The sequence below is a fragment of the Lactuca serriola genome, chromosome 5 (genome assembly GCF_051521515.1).
Source record: "Lactuca serriola cultivar US96UC23 chromosome 5, Lser_US96UC23_V15, whole genome shotgun sequence".
Taxonomy (NCBI): Eukaryota; Viridiplantae; Streptophyta; class Magnoliopsida; order Asterales; family Asteraceae; genus Lactuca; species Lactuca serriola.
Window position 1 is genome coordinate 257,106,943 of NC_136412.1, and position 15,962 is coordinate 257,122,904.

General features: G+C 36.2%; 1 pseudogene; it reads left to right on the forward strand.

Annotated features, from left to right (window-relative positions):
* Positions 1-13,472: 13,472 nt before the first annotated feature.
* On the forward strand, positions 13,473-13,590 carry LOC145056281 (5S ribosomal RNA; annotated as a pseudogene).
* Positions 13,591-15,962: the final 2,372 nt, after the last annotated feature.

Below are 15,962 nucleotides of genomic sequence, written 5' to 3' on the forward strand. Positions count from 1 at the left end.
GATCACAACAAACGACAATTGAGATACAAATTATATACATATATTAAAAGTCCTAGCGTTTGTGAACAGTGCCTTTTGTGCACTTCAAAATTTCTCCTTACACTTTTTAAAGTTTAGATTTTGGCCACATTACTTTACATGACATTTTATGGAATTCAAAATTTACCCATAGTTTGTGTACATCGACACTTTTTGTCTTTGTATCTTTGCAACGTCTCTGGCGCCTAATCGAATTCTTGCACCGCCCTTTCGATATCTTTCTCCAAATTATTTGGCCTCCTCGTTAATTTCTTCGTTTCCAAATATTCTTCTTTCACTTTTCCACTGATTTGTCGTCCAACCGCTTGGGCTCTTAATTTCCATCGCCGACAACGATTTATGCTATGTTGCTGTTTGGATTTAGGGTATGTTGTGTGTTGCTTCTATTTGATTTTTAGTTTCTGTTCACTTGCTTTTTATTTTGTTTTTTTAGTGCGTTGGCATATTGAAAATGTTCAAATTGTTCTAAAATCCTGTTCTTTGTTCTGTTCATTTCCAATTTCTGAGGGTATGATTTTCGTTCTTTTTTTTTTCTATTGATTTTCGGTTGTTTGGGATTCTGATTAGGGTATATTGTTTGTAGTTTTTTATTGTTGGTTTTTTAATTTTGAAATTGTATTTCGGTTGACATTGGTTGTGATTTTTTATGTGATGTCTTCGAAACAGGTTTCAAAATCGAAGAAGTAAATTCGAATTAGAGAAGAAGATTGAATGCGAACGTGGAGAAGAGCACCGACTGGCCTACAACATCACCGGTATGTGTCTGGCTAACCGGCTTCAACAATGTTGTATTTATCGCTTTTAAATAGGAACCCGAAGTAAGCACACACTTTGTAATTTAGCCAACTTTACTTCGCACCTACTAATTTGTGAGTGAATTTGGGACTGAGAATGTTGTAGCAGTAGTCACATTTGATTTAAATGTTTTGCATATAATCATTTTATGATTTTGCTTATAGTATTTGATTTCCAATGATCAAAAACATTCAAAACATCTCACCAATGAAGGAATTTTATTTTTTTTCTTTTAAATCATTAAATTCAATTGCAATTCTCCCTCATCTGTGTGAATGATTGTTACATCCTTCCTAAACCTAACTTTGTATAATAATAAAACTAGTTGTTGAATCTTTGATGAAAAAAGGGTAAAAATTGAACAAATAATATAATTAAGTGATCCCTCTCATTATTTACACTCCAAATACAAAGGAAAATGAATATAATTGAATTTCATTCTATTGTAATGTATATGACAGAGTTACACATGGGAATGACTACAAGAGTGATTATTGATAAATAACATGTAAGGGTTCTTTGGCTTACAACAATTGCAACTGTTGTTGATATGATACTAAAATTACACTTTTACCCCCCATCTCATCCCCTTACAAAGTAAAGTATCTTGCTATTCTCTTCATTGGATGTGTAGTTTTATTTAACACAAAAACAACTTAAAATGCAAGGAGCATTGCATAGAAGATGGGCCAGCATAAACCAGAAAATCATGAAATCAGATGAGATTGGATGCATCTTTTTAGGAGTAGGTTAATAGCAGGGAGTTCATGATGTTGTATTTTCTATTTTTTAAACAATTTCGTTTGAATTCATGACCAATTACATATTATACAAATTGTTTTTAACTGCAAGATTAGTTTGTAATGAATGGATTAGAATAATAATATGATAAATTTATTTTTTCAGTATTACCCTAAAATTATTCATACATTCAGGGGCAGGGTGTCAAATCAGATGACCCTGATATTGGAGGTCAATATGTCGGGGGTTGTTCTGAGCCTGAAACACCAATAGGCTTTAAGGAGTCTCTGAAGTTTGTTTTGCATAGAAACTAAGGAGTGGAGCACAGTCTTGAGTGGTGTGATGGAGGAAGCATCTACCAGATGTTTGGGTAGGGCGAATCTTATGGATCAATTGATTTTTCATAAAAGTGCTTGATTGTATTACATACCGAATTATATTGATATATTATACAAGAAAGCAACGATTATGTATGATTTTCATTGTCATTAGTATATAGATGTTCACTGCACATAAGATGTAATTGAAGGTATATGGGATTCATGTATTGTCATTCAAATATTGTCCAAAACCTAAATAGTCTATTATAAGTTTGTAATTGAAGGTGTGTCTCGGTTAAAGTGGTCAATTTCTATGGTGCCTCTCCCCATAATTGTAACTCATCCCATCTTCTGTATGTTGGAGGTGGTCAAGAGTCGAAGCGGTTGGACGAAAACATAGTGGAAAAGTGAAAGAGAATATTTGGAAATGAAGAAATTAAAGAGGAGACCAAAGAATTTGGAGAAAGATATTGAAAGGGCGGTGCAAGAATTCAATTGGACAACAGAGACGGTGCAAAGATACAAAGACAAAAGGTGTTGATGTACACAAACTGTGGGTAAAATTTGAATTCCATAAAATGTCATGTAAAGTAATGTGGCCTAAAGATTAGAAAACAAGAATGCAAAACAAAATAACCAAAATTACTCTTTGATTACTTGGAAACTAACTCAGAACTGATGTTTTACAATCTGTTCTCATTATCCTAAACTCGATTACAGACAGGTATTTATAGATTCTAACATACTAACTTGTATTAGACTAGGAAACTTACGGCCAACTTGCCATAAACTAGATTGCTTGGTCTCTAAGTCCTTATCGACTTAGGATTCCAGCAATCACCCCCGAATCTCTAAGTCCTTCTAGAGAATTCTTCAACCCCGATCTGTATTTAAAATACGGGCTCGTCGTTGTCATCACATTCCGAAAAATCACCTTCTTTTAATTTTTGGAGTCTTTCCGGACATTCAGAGACAAAGTGACCCGATTTGTCACACCGAAAACAAATCACCTTAGACCGGTCTTTTTCCTTATTTTTCCGATTTTTGTCACAACAACAATTACAATTTTTGCAATTGTTGGAATTGGGTTGAGTTAAATCAGAATTGGATTTGTGATGATTGGGCTTACCCCTTTGAGATACAGTAAAAGAAGGTGACTTAGGCCTAGTTGACCCCTCAGACCCATTAAGTCTGTAACGTCCGGGTTTCGGGGCTAAGCATTTTTGTCAATGTAATAGTCTAGGTCAACTCTTGTAACTCTTTTTGAAGTAATAAAGATGAAATATTTGAGTATTATGTGAATTATGTGTATTTATGTGCTTATGATTTAATTATAAATGTATAACTAATAAAAAATAAAAATGAGCGTCAAAATTAAAGTGTGAAATAAGCCCGATATCTCTACGTAAAGTTGTAGAATATGTCTCAAAGTTTTCCGTGCATATAAGGAACGCCGAAATCCGAGTTATAACGAAGAAGTTATGACCCGTCGAAGTTTCACGACAGAACCGGCACGATACCGGGAAGCGTGAATAGTGAATTTACGATAGAGCGAGATTTAGCCTTAGCAATCTAAACGAAAGTCGTAGAATATGTTAAACTTAGAACATCGATAAAAAGAACGCCCAAATCTGACTTCGTATGAAGAAGTTATGATTTTTCGAAGTTTCGAGTTAGCAGTGTACAACCCGAAATTCGAATATTAGATCGAGCGGTTTTAGCCGACACGACCTAAACGAGAATCGAAGATCTCGTTAAGAGTAGCATAACGAGAAAAAGATGGGCGAAAACGGATGTCGGATGAAGAAGTTATGAGAATTTAACGGACCAATCGTGTCCCGGCCCGTTAATAATATAAAATTTAAAATTGAGCCAAAATTAGCCGACGAAGTCTAAACAAAAGTTGTAGAGTACGTTCCCACCTTCGTGTGGATATAAAGAAGGTCAAAAACGGAGTTCGTATGAGAAAGTTACGAATTTTTAAAGTTGAAGCATGAATCTACGAAGTCTGTTGCGAGGTTGATGACGTGGCTGCGGCCGCCCATCGCTGATGAAGGAACGTGCTTCGGATCTTGACACGTCGCCCTTCGCATACGCCCCGTGTCCGAAGTCTGTACCCCCTGCTTACCCTCGCCCTGATCTACTCCGAAGTGGCTAACAGCTGGAAGCTCGCTGGCGCTCTTATCCGATGGCTACGCCCCGCGTAGGTCCGAGGTACGCCCAGCGTACCGAGGCCTCGCAGGGCTATAAAAGGAGGCCGATGGTTCTTCATTTTTCACACCTTTTTCACTTCTCTCTTTAACTTCTTTCTCTCTCTAAGTGCTATAAACCCCCCTAAGCCCTAGTTAAGCCCCTTAGCACCCTAGGGAAGCCCCGAGGCTCCCGGAGTCCCGAGAAAAAGGAGTTTTTCGGTTTCGAAACGCTGCTCCAATTAAGTCCCGGTTCTCGATAAAATTCGCTCTAAGTGTGCTACGCTTACACAATTTTTAATATAGCTTTCAAATAATTATAAGAATGTTATTAGGTCCTTAAAATAATTATTTGGGCTATTATTATGAGTTATATCGAGTATTATTAACGCTTAATAATACTCGGACTAATTAATTTGTCGCGGTTATCGTTAAACTAAACCCTAGTGGTATCGATACTAGGTTTTATCAAAGGAATATCATTTTGAGAGTATCGAAGCGCTGTCCGAGTGTTGAGTCACCACCTAATCAGGTGAGTGCATAGTTACTTTCAGCTTACACATAGATATGAAGTATTTTATATAAATTACGTGCTATGTGTGCATATTATCTGAATACTTGCTATCTATGCTGGACGAACGTTGTTATACATGTTTTCAATGATTTAAACTGTATATGTATTTTATATCTACGAAAATGTTGGGATAAAACATGGGTAGATGCAATAGGTGATGTGTGATAAAATGATGAGACGCCTCAATGTTGATGTTGTTGATTCTGTCATCTAGCGGAGTATGGATGACGACCACGAACTCTTCTAGACAGTCCAGTGGAACACTAGCAGGCTCGCAACCTGTAGGTGTTTGTGAACGATGTGTTCACCGGTGTACTCCATCCCCCACATGGTTGCCTTTAGGACATTTATTACTGAGGAATCCCCTTAGCAGTAGTGTCCGTCTCGATGATGATCCTTAGGCTAGGTCCCTTATGATAGGTGTTTATGTTGGATTAGTGTCTAAGTCCATAATTATTTTGGTATGTACTTGACCCGATGGTGCATGGTCCTTTTGGGTTGCCTTCACCAAAGCAACTTGATTGGAGAAATATATAGAGAGAGAGGATAATATGATTTATTAATATGTTATAAGAATAATATATTAAAGGAGAAATCATATTTGTTTAATTAATATTGGTCAATAATTAATTAAGAATTAGTTTTGTGATCAAATGTAATTAATTAAACTAGAGGGGCTGATTTGTAATTATGTGATAGTTACAAAATAAGGTAAGGGTTATCTTATTGATAGGTTGGACGAATTTAAGGATAAAGAGCCTTACAAATTCGAGTATGATAAGGATTCAAGGATTATCTTATTGGTTGCTTGGTGGATAAGCAACTAGATAAGGATACTGACTGAAACCCTATCTCTACACCTATATAAACACCCCTAGGGTCATGAATTTGATAATCCCTTCCCAAGAAGTCTTAGAGACGAATTCTCACCTCCCTCCTCTTTCTTTATACCTTCTCCACTTGCTTATGGTGTTTGTAAGCCATTAGAGGAGTGACACTTGTGACTCTCAGCTTTCCAAGGTCAATTCAAGGAGGAATTAGATTGTTATTGCTATATAACAATCAAGGTATGTTCTTAAACCTATTTACATGTGAATTCTGATTTCCATATGCTAGAATTAGGGTTTATAGTCTTGGATTCAAAGCATGTACAATAGAGAAACCTAGATCCAAGCTTTAGGGTTTGTATGAGCACATAGGATGTCTTATGACTAAAACCCATCAGTGGCATCAGAGACATGATTGGTTTCTATTGTATTGATGATTGATGTAACTGAAAATCGTGTTTTGGCCTCACTGTTCGACCTGACTCGGCGAGTCACTCATGGACTCGGCGAGTCAGCCCTACTTGGCGAGTTCCAGAGGGTGACTCGGCGAGTCGGTGTGTCAGACAGTGCTTATCTCGGGATTTCTTGCTGTTTTTGCATTGGGATAATTACCTTATCATGTTAGATTAATATTAATCCGATTATATGATATATTTGACTATATTTTTAATCTAATTGAAGATATTTATCAATTAATAAGATAATTGTTTCCTTATAAGATAATTGATTAATTATTTTAAATAAATTGATAAATTATTTTGCAAGAAATCATCAAATATGGATAATTATGTAATTAAATGTTAATTTGAATTATTTTTTATTTGATCCTTGTTGTTGTGAAAAGTTTCATATTTGGCCCCTTAGGTTTTATAGTTTAAATTTGAACCCCAAAAGTTTTGTTGTTTTGAAATTTAAATAGTTGAAACCCTAATATTTTGAAAAAAGGTTTCAAAACTTGCCCTCAAGTTTTGGAATTTAAATTTTGATTAAATAGTTTAATTTTGATGCATATTTAAATTCTAAACCCTAATGTGTTGAAATGTTTCAAAACTTGCCCTCAAGTTTTGGAATTTAAAGGTTGATTAAAAGTTTAATTAGAAATGTTAAATTCTAAAACTCTAGTATTGTTTTGAAAAAGTTCAAATCACACCCTTATGGTTTTATTAATTAATTAAGGTGTATAATTAAAAGAGGTTTAATAAATCCGTAAAAGTTTAGGTTAACCATTTAATAGAATTAAAAGTGTAATTGTTAAAGTTAACCACATAGTATTTTAAAAGTTATAAAATACACCCTATACTATATATAACATTAAAAGTCTAACATTATATATATATATATATATATATATATATATATATATATATATATATGTATAACTAAAAGTCAGTCTTACCGTTAGTAAGCCTCATTCACGAAGCTGGTCTATAAGGGGTGTTTAAGGAAATTGCCTATGAAATGGCTATTGAATGGGTATCCACTCTTACCCACCGCACTCTTGACTAGTGGAGGGTCGTTAGCCGAACGGGTAGGATAGGACGAAACCTTCCATTATAAGTATAATGAATTACTAAAGTAACTAAATGTTTTTCGAAATTCCCAATCTTAGTTACTTAGGCAAAAGTGAATTGATGCAATTCCATGAAATTACACTTTGTGCCCTTGCAAAGACGTTAGTGGAGCGTGTGTGGTTAACCGGCACACTAAATGGGTCTAAGCAAAGGTAGCAAAGGGTGACTCAATGTTTGTCATAGTTCGGTGGAGCGTGTGTGGTTTACCGGCACATCGAATAGGTGACTGTAACATGTGAGGGCACCATGTAGTTTGCATGGTTATTCACACCCGCTTTGTGATCCTCGGCATCCCAGTCACAAACAAGAGAGGCATATCGAGATATAAACATGCCATTGAAAGTTCAATGTATCTCAAAGGATCTAGGAGTTTTCATAGATTTAAAACTTAAATTTCTTTTTCGTTTTTCATGGTGGAAATTAGTGAATCGTCATTCACTTACCTTCAAATATTCTGCAACTAGATTACGACATCCCTTTTCTAGGTTGTAGAATATTGTGTTGGGTCCTAACCTTAGTATTTCATTTGGGTGATTTACTAAGGACTCAATCTATCAACTAACTTGAATTCGTTTTTCTCCCGTTTTGTAGATGTCAAAGTTCGACAACTATGGTCTTCTCAAATCCCGTGGAACAAGCATTCCACATGAAGATGATATTCCACGATTCGATCGAGGAACAAGAAATCATGCTTTACTTCCTCTACCTCCTCCAATTATTCTCCCTAACCCACAAGTTCAAAGGCTTGAAAAGTTCAAGATCACTCAAGCCCTTTTGGCAAGTAAACATAAAGAAGGAAAGTCCGTGTGTGCACACGTCCTAGGGATGAAGTCACACATTGATAAGTTAAGAATGTTGGGATCCGTTGTCTGTGAGGAAATGGCTGTTGATTGGGTTCTTCAGTCACTTCCCAACTCATATAGTGAGTTCGTAAGAGAGTACTATATGATGAACTACGACGTGACCCTTATAGATCTCACCTATATGCTTGTTGCTGCTGAATCTGCAATGATTTGGCGCAATAGAAAAGCAAAGTTGATTGGTGAATCTGCCTTCGAGACGTCTATGAATATAGACAATGGCAACGAAAGACATGATATGATCGAAAAGTTTGATCATAAGAGAAAGGCGATGTCTGAAGTAGTTCCATGTCCTGTTCCAAAAGAGTCGATTTTCTTTTATTGCCAAGAGAAAGGGCATTGGAGACGAAGCTGCCCCATTTACCTAAGAGATCTAAGAGATGGGAGAGTCGAAACGTATGGCTCTAATATATGAAAATTCCATTTACTAACTCTTTTAAGCTTCTATTCTAGATTCTTAATACATAATGTAATAAGATTACAATTGATGTTTTGTAGGATCGAAGAAAAGAATGGGAGCTTAAGGGAAGAAGTGAGCAGAATCTAACCGTGAAGGAATGGATTTCGATCACGTTTATCGAAGATTAGATTCTTGAACTACTACTTAGAGTTAGAATTAGATTGCTAAGAAAGATGTATTAGCATAAGTTTTTCAATGAATTACATTGTAAGGACAAATTTTTCCGCAATAAAATAAATTTTGATTTTAAATTTTATTTATTTATCCTTGCAATGGCGTGTATGAAAAATTGATGTTAAAATGTTTCTATTATCAGCAATAATGGATTTGGTTCTTATTGTGTTATTTATGGAAAGTTGAGGATTTACCAAATAGGGAGAGTTTCTCATCGCCCAAAGTTTCAATTGGACAGAAATTTGGAATCACGCAACTTGGTTGCACGATGAATGAGAAATTTCATATTTGAAAATTAGACAAATTCATTGACAAAGTGTCAAGTGAGGGACTAAAAGATCGAGCACACAATGTTGCGTGTTGATCAAGTCAACCATAAGAGTAACAATGATATTCGTCATGATTTACTAAAGGTTTAGTATATATGATTATACTTACAAGATTAAGTGTAATTTTGAATTGATTAAAGGGTTTAGATCAATAGCAGAACGAATAACAAGAATCAAATAGGCAGAGAGATAAAAGTTTCTCCATTCTAAGAAGAAGGGAGAGTACCTTTTATGCTTTATGATAGGTCTTAATGATTAAGAACCATATCTCAATTGATCCTCTAAGTGAGTCTTAGTACAATTGTATGTCTAAGAAGAGGAATCAAGAATTGAAGAAATGGTTAAATCAACAAGTCAATCATACTTCGTTCCAATAACAAGTCTTAAAGTTAAGATTGTGACATTGAGTGAAAGGTATTAAGAAGGTTTGTAACTTTCATTAAATGTGGAAAGTTGTGATGTCTTGGATAAGACAAAGACCAACTAGGACCAATTTATGAAGTGTTTTGATAAAAGCTACACTAACTCTTGAATATTTGTTTGTCAAGAAATGGTTATTGACAAGAGAACCTTATATGTCAAGGAGTCAGTGGGAGTCTTAATTGTCTTGAAAGGTTTCAAGAACAAATCAAATAAACCTTATCGATCATCACTAGCACACGAGTTGAGGTTTACAACCTATCGTGTTGACATTATTTTGATTCTGTGCCAATCCAATCGAGTTAATTATGCATGAGAGTTCTATGAGTTCTCATTTTGAACGCATAAAAGGAAAAGCACCTTAATCAATGAAAGGTACATTGATAAGAAAAGGTGAGCCGCTTAACTACTTGGAAGACATGGTGGGCAGCTGTGCTACCATAAGGCAAGAAATCAAGATTAAGAAAGCTCGGTCCATATGAGTTTGAATTTGTCATAAACTTTGGTTTTAACAAATTCACATGGATAGGAACACATACACCGCTCAAATCTAAGTGTCATAAGATTTCCTCCTTCATGAAAATGATTGTGAAGAAATGCTTTCACTAAGAGAGATTTTAAGAAGATAGTGATTGTAAAATTGCATTCTCAAATTCAATCATGGTTACGGCATCCCTTTCCATAAATTTGAATTGTGAGGTTTGGCAATTAGTCTTAATTGTTTAGACACACATATGAACTATCGAAGGAAAAGGTGTATAAGTTCAAGAAGCATTGATAAAGGATTATCAAAGCACTAAGTATTAGAAACATGAACTTAAGAAATTCAATAAGTATTGTTTTCTGAAAGTTAAGATGTTTATGAATACATGTCGAAGCTAGTGGGAGCATAAGTATTATGTTTTATAATAATCATCATGATAGTGGGAGCATAAATGTTATGATTGTATGATTATTAAGGAAAGTATTGCAAGGTTAGCAATATTAATTATAGAAAACAAGAGTCATACTTTGCAAAGTTGTAAGAGTTGAAAGGTTGTTTTGCTATAATTAAGGGAGATAATATTATGCTTCATTTCAAATCTAAAGGCTTAGGTTGTGGAATGTTAATAAAATTTAGTCAAAGGTACATAGTGTGTTCTTAAAATTTCGATTATGATTACGGAATCCCTTTTCACAATTCGAATTTTGAGAACATAGCAAATAAAACATTATGCGTCGTGTCCCATACGCTTCGGGTATAGGATCGATTGCAAATGTTTTAATGTTTGACCATTCTAAAATTTTCCAAATGTCTAGCGCATTTAGAGGGAAAAAAGACAAGAATTGGTTTTGACTAAAACAATTAAACAACTATCAAAGGACAATCCAAAGTTCGACGAGGATTGGTCGCTTATGAGTAGTTGGAAGCATGGTATTGGATGGACCATATCGACATCATTACGAATAGATAAGATTCTATTAAGAATGAGTTGTCATATGGAACATATGGAAGTGTGCCCATATTGGGAATTGAATATTGGAAATCTATGATTAGATTAGAAACTTCTATGCAAAAGGATGTTCAAAGAATGTACTTTGAGTGAGAGACATCACGTCTATGGAATTGTCTTCTAACAATCTCCGATAGAGGACTTTGTAATATCATTGGCAATAGTCTTTGTGACTTTGGTGCAGTGACATTACGAAAGGATAAGTTGCATAGAATATTAGAATCTAGCATATTCTATAAGTAGCAAGAATTTGATATTCTTTAACTTATGGAAAAAGGATTTGGAGTTGAGAAATGAGAATGATTGGAAATGTGTTCAATATGATCTATTTCACAAAGTAAGAACCATAGGTAAACATTGTGTGCATACTAGGAGCATGGGACAAGTGTTGTAATTCAAGTAAGAAGTTGATTACCCGAAACGACAAATAATGAGTAATCAATATGGTGATAAATAAAAGGCGTTTTATTTATACTCAAAGGTTTGAGGCCATATGGGATTAGTATTATTCTTGTGTTTCACATTTGCATGTTTTGACTTCCAGAATAATTGAGTTTATTAAGAATAATCGAATTATTCGAACGGGCCACAGTCGCTCATATGTTGAAAGTAGATATGAATGAAGACTGTCGTGAATTGGTGTGTGGATTGTCTAAAAGAGTATTAGACATAAGCAAATGTTTGCTGCAACGTTCATGAGTGCTTACGAATATGATTTGAGCATTGGATTAAACCCACGCTCACTTGGATCACTCCATGAAATTGTATCACGAGTGATTGGTGAGACGATAACATCTTATATTCTTGAAACCGAGATGTGTGAGTTGTATCTTGCGAATCGGTTGCACATTGATAATATGTAAACGCACCAGTAACTTGGTGTTATAAAACATATTGTTGTGTGTAATTCGGTGCGTGAGTGCAAGCGAGCATTGTATCAAAGTTTATCCATTCCTTTTATTCAAAGTAGGATAAAAGCGATATCTTTTGGGCCCCTTGATGGTTTAGTGATGACAAACTTAAATGCTCGGCCGGGCTAGGGCTAATTTGATTTGTTCAGTTAGTCTGTCGTCATAAATCAGAAATCGAGATATAGTACAAAGAGAATGATTTGAAATCATATCTCATACGATATCTAGAATGGAGGAATATATGATCCCTTATCTAAGGACACACGTATCTGATATGATCAGAGTTGACAGCGGCTTTGGAAAGCTACGATTGCAGATCGGGATCCGAAGTCATACGTAGAATAGTTATTAGACTTATCCAAGTGGGAGACTGTTGGATTAGTGTCTAAGTCCATAACTATTTTGGTATGTACTTGACCCGATGGTGCATGGTCCTTTTGGGTTGCCTTCACCAAAGCAACTTGATTGGAGAAATATATAGAGAGAGAGGATAATATGATTTATTAATATGTTATAAGAATAATATATTAAAGGAGAAATCATATTTGTTTAATTAATATTGGTCAATAATTAATTAAGAATTAGTTTTGTGATCAAATGTAATTAATTAAACTAGAGGGGCTGATTTGTAATTATGTGATAGTTACAAAATAAGGTAAGGGTTATCTTATTGATAGGTTGGACGAATTTAAGGATAAAGAGCCTTACAATTCGAGTATGATAAGGATTCAAGGATTATCTTATTGGTTGCTTGGTGGATAAGCAACTAGATAAGGATAATGACTGAAACCCTATCTCTACACCTATATAAACACCCCTAGGGTCATGAATTCGATAATCCCTTCCCAAGAAGTCTTAGAGACGAATTCTCACCTCCCTCCTCTTTCTTTATATCTTCTCCACTTGCTTATGGTGTTTGTAAGCCATTAGAGGAGTGACACTTGTGACTCTCAGCTTTCCAAGGTCAATTCAAGGAGGAATTAGATTGTTATTGCTATATAACAATCAAGGTATGTTCTTAAACCTATTTACATGTGAATTCTGATTTCCATATGCTAGAATTAGGGTTTATAGTCTTGGATTCAAAGCATGTACAATAGAGAAACCTAGATCCAAGCTTTAGGGTTTGTATGAGCACGTAGGATGTCTTATGACCAAAACCCATCAGTTTAGGGACGTAAAGTGAGGATAACGGGAACGGGTAATCGGGTTATTGTTGATTGATGAAATTAATAAACTTATTTATTGTGGGTTGAAAACCTTATGTGCTCACCAGGCTCCCAAGCCTGACCCACTCAGTTTTATGTATTACAGGTAGTGGCGCATGAGCATAGATGTGATGTTTTGGACGAGGGATTACGGATATAGGCCTGTAGATATGAAATAATGTAGTAAGGCTTATATTGTACTGTTTATGCTTTTGATCTGTACGAACATGACATCCCAAGTCTTTTAATGAAATACATTTCTATGGAAATGCTTTTGAAAAATCTTTATCATATTTTGTTTTGGGACAAATTCCGCAACACTTTTATTTAAAATGTTACTCTGATTTTTAAACAAAGCATAAACAAAATCGATCTTTTCTGGCCGTGATTTTGGGGATGTCACAGTTGGTATCATAGGGCACGAGTCGATGTGTTCGACGGGGACGTCGAACCCTATAATGGGGGGGGGGGGGGGTTGAAAGTGGGTTAAATCTGATCTCACATCGGCTGGGAAGGAGAACTAAGAATTCCTTATAAGGGGTGTGGATACCTTCCCTATCACAACACGTTTTAAAGCCGTGAAAGCAGCAGATCCCATAAGAACTCTGCAGTTAAGCGTGCTCGGGCGGGAGTAGTACCAGGATGGGTGACCCCCTGGGAAGTCCTCGTGCCGAGTGGCCCAAAGCAGACAATATTGTGATACGTGCCAGAGGGGGATGTTACAAATAGTATCAGAGCTAGGGCAACCCTATAATGGGGGGTGAAAGTGGGTTAGATCTGATCCCACATCGGCTGGGAAGGAGAACTAAGCATTCCTTATAAGGGGTGTGAATACCTTCCCTAACACAACGCGTTTTAAAGCCGTGAGGGCAGCAGATCCCATAAGAACTCTGTAGTTAAGCGTGCTCGGGCGGGAGTATTACCAGGATGGGTGACCCCCCTGGGAAGTCCTCATGCCGAGTGGCCCAAAGCGGACAATATTGTGATACGTGCCATTAGGGGATGTTACAAATGGTATCAGAGCCAGGACACGGGTCGATGTGTTCGACGGGGACGTCGAACCCTATAATGGGGGGTGAAAGTGGGTTAGATCTGATCCCACATCGGCTGGGAAGGATAACTAAGAATTCCTTATAAGGGGTGTGGATACCTTCCCTATCACAACGCGTTTTAAAGCCGTGAGGGCAGTAGATCCCATAAGAACTCTGCAGTTAAGAGTGCTCGGGCGGGAGTAGTACCAGGATGGGTGACCCCCTAGGAAGTCCTCGTGCCGAGTGGCCCAAAGCAGACAATATTGTGATACGTGCCAGAGGGGGATGTTACAAAGCCCATTCGTATTATTAGACCCGTTAGGACCCTTCCCATTTGATCCCTTCTGAGACTTCCGATTTGTACTTCCACCATGGTCGATGAACAGAACCTTCGTCTGATGCTTCTCGCTGATGTCCTTCTCCCTAATCCGCTCTTCGTACGCCTTCAATCGCCCAACCACATCGTCGAATCCAATAGTTTTTAGGTCTAAAACTTGTTCCAATGAAGCCACTATGTGAATGAACTTCGCTCTCGGTAATGATTTGAGAAACTTCTTCACAAGCTTCGTCTCATCAATTACTTCTCCTAGGGTTGCCAATTTTAAGGCTAATTCAGACAAATTTCCCGCAAAATCGTCAGACATCTTCAATTGGTCGAATTATGCCATCAAGGTTTGTAAACTAGCTTCCTTCACGCGGTCAGCACCCATGTGCCTAGCTTTTATTGCGTCCCAGAGCGTTTTTGCAGAATCCACATCTCCGATTTGAATAATCAAGCTCTTCGTTTTCTTCTGTTCCTGGATCAATTATGGTCCAGACCTTGTGAATTCTCAATACCACTTTCATCCTTAGTGACCATAATTTGTTGAGTTCAGCATGGGACATGCTACGGTGGTTAACCCAATCTCCTTCATGATGGGTTTTTGTATACTACAACATCCTATGGTGCACATACAACCCTTAAAGTTTTGGATCTATGTTTTCTCTAATTATACATTCAATATTGTTTCCAAAGCTTTAAACCTACAACTAGCATATAAATGATATAAACTACATAAATTACTAGTTAGAAGTTTACCTATTTGTGTATCTTGTAGAACTTGATGAATTTGGCCTTTAAAAACTTAGCCCCAATAGTGTGGAAGCCTCAAATGGAATCACAACACATCATGGACAAAGGTGGAACTTGAGAGAGAATTACATGCACCCAAAAACACCCATGAACTCCAAGAATAAGCATGTAGGCGCTTTTTAAGTTAAGAGCATGTATTTATATGTTGGATTTCAAGGGTCATGGGTATAACCCAAATCTGTACCCATGTGTTTATGATCCATGGTTCATGTGGTCCAACTCTTTATGTATCCATACATAAACTTGGTCCAACATGGATCATAAGCCCAACACATATAAATATAACTAATTATTATAATTAGTCCCCTCATATTTAATTAGTCTCTTTTGATCACTAAATTAATTGCAAATTAATTCTTGATCAATACTAATTAAAACATATGATTTCATATTAATATATTATAACTTATAATATATTAATAAATCATATATAATCTTTCTCTCAAGAGTCCATCCTAACAAATTGTCCTGATGATATGCAACCCAAATGGACCATGCTACTCCCGGGTCGAGTACATACCAATCATATTTATGGGCTTACACATCTAATCCAACACTTCATTCTCACCGGAGGAGGCCCTGCACCATCTTCTACATCTGACATATTGACCTAGGTCGTCAATAGGTAAACAACTCGATCTCTCAGCTTCTTAAGTCAAGCTCTGATACCAATTAAAGTTTAGAAAACAAGAATGCAAAACAAAATAACCAAAATAACTCTTTGATTAATCGGAAACTAACTCAAAACCGATGTTTTACAATCTGTTCTCATAACTCTAAACTCGATTATTGACAGGTATTTATAGATTCTAACATACCAACTTGTATTAGACTAGGAAACTTATGACTAACTTACCATAAACTAGACTTGTGATAAACTAGATTGCT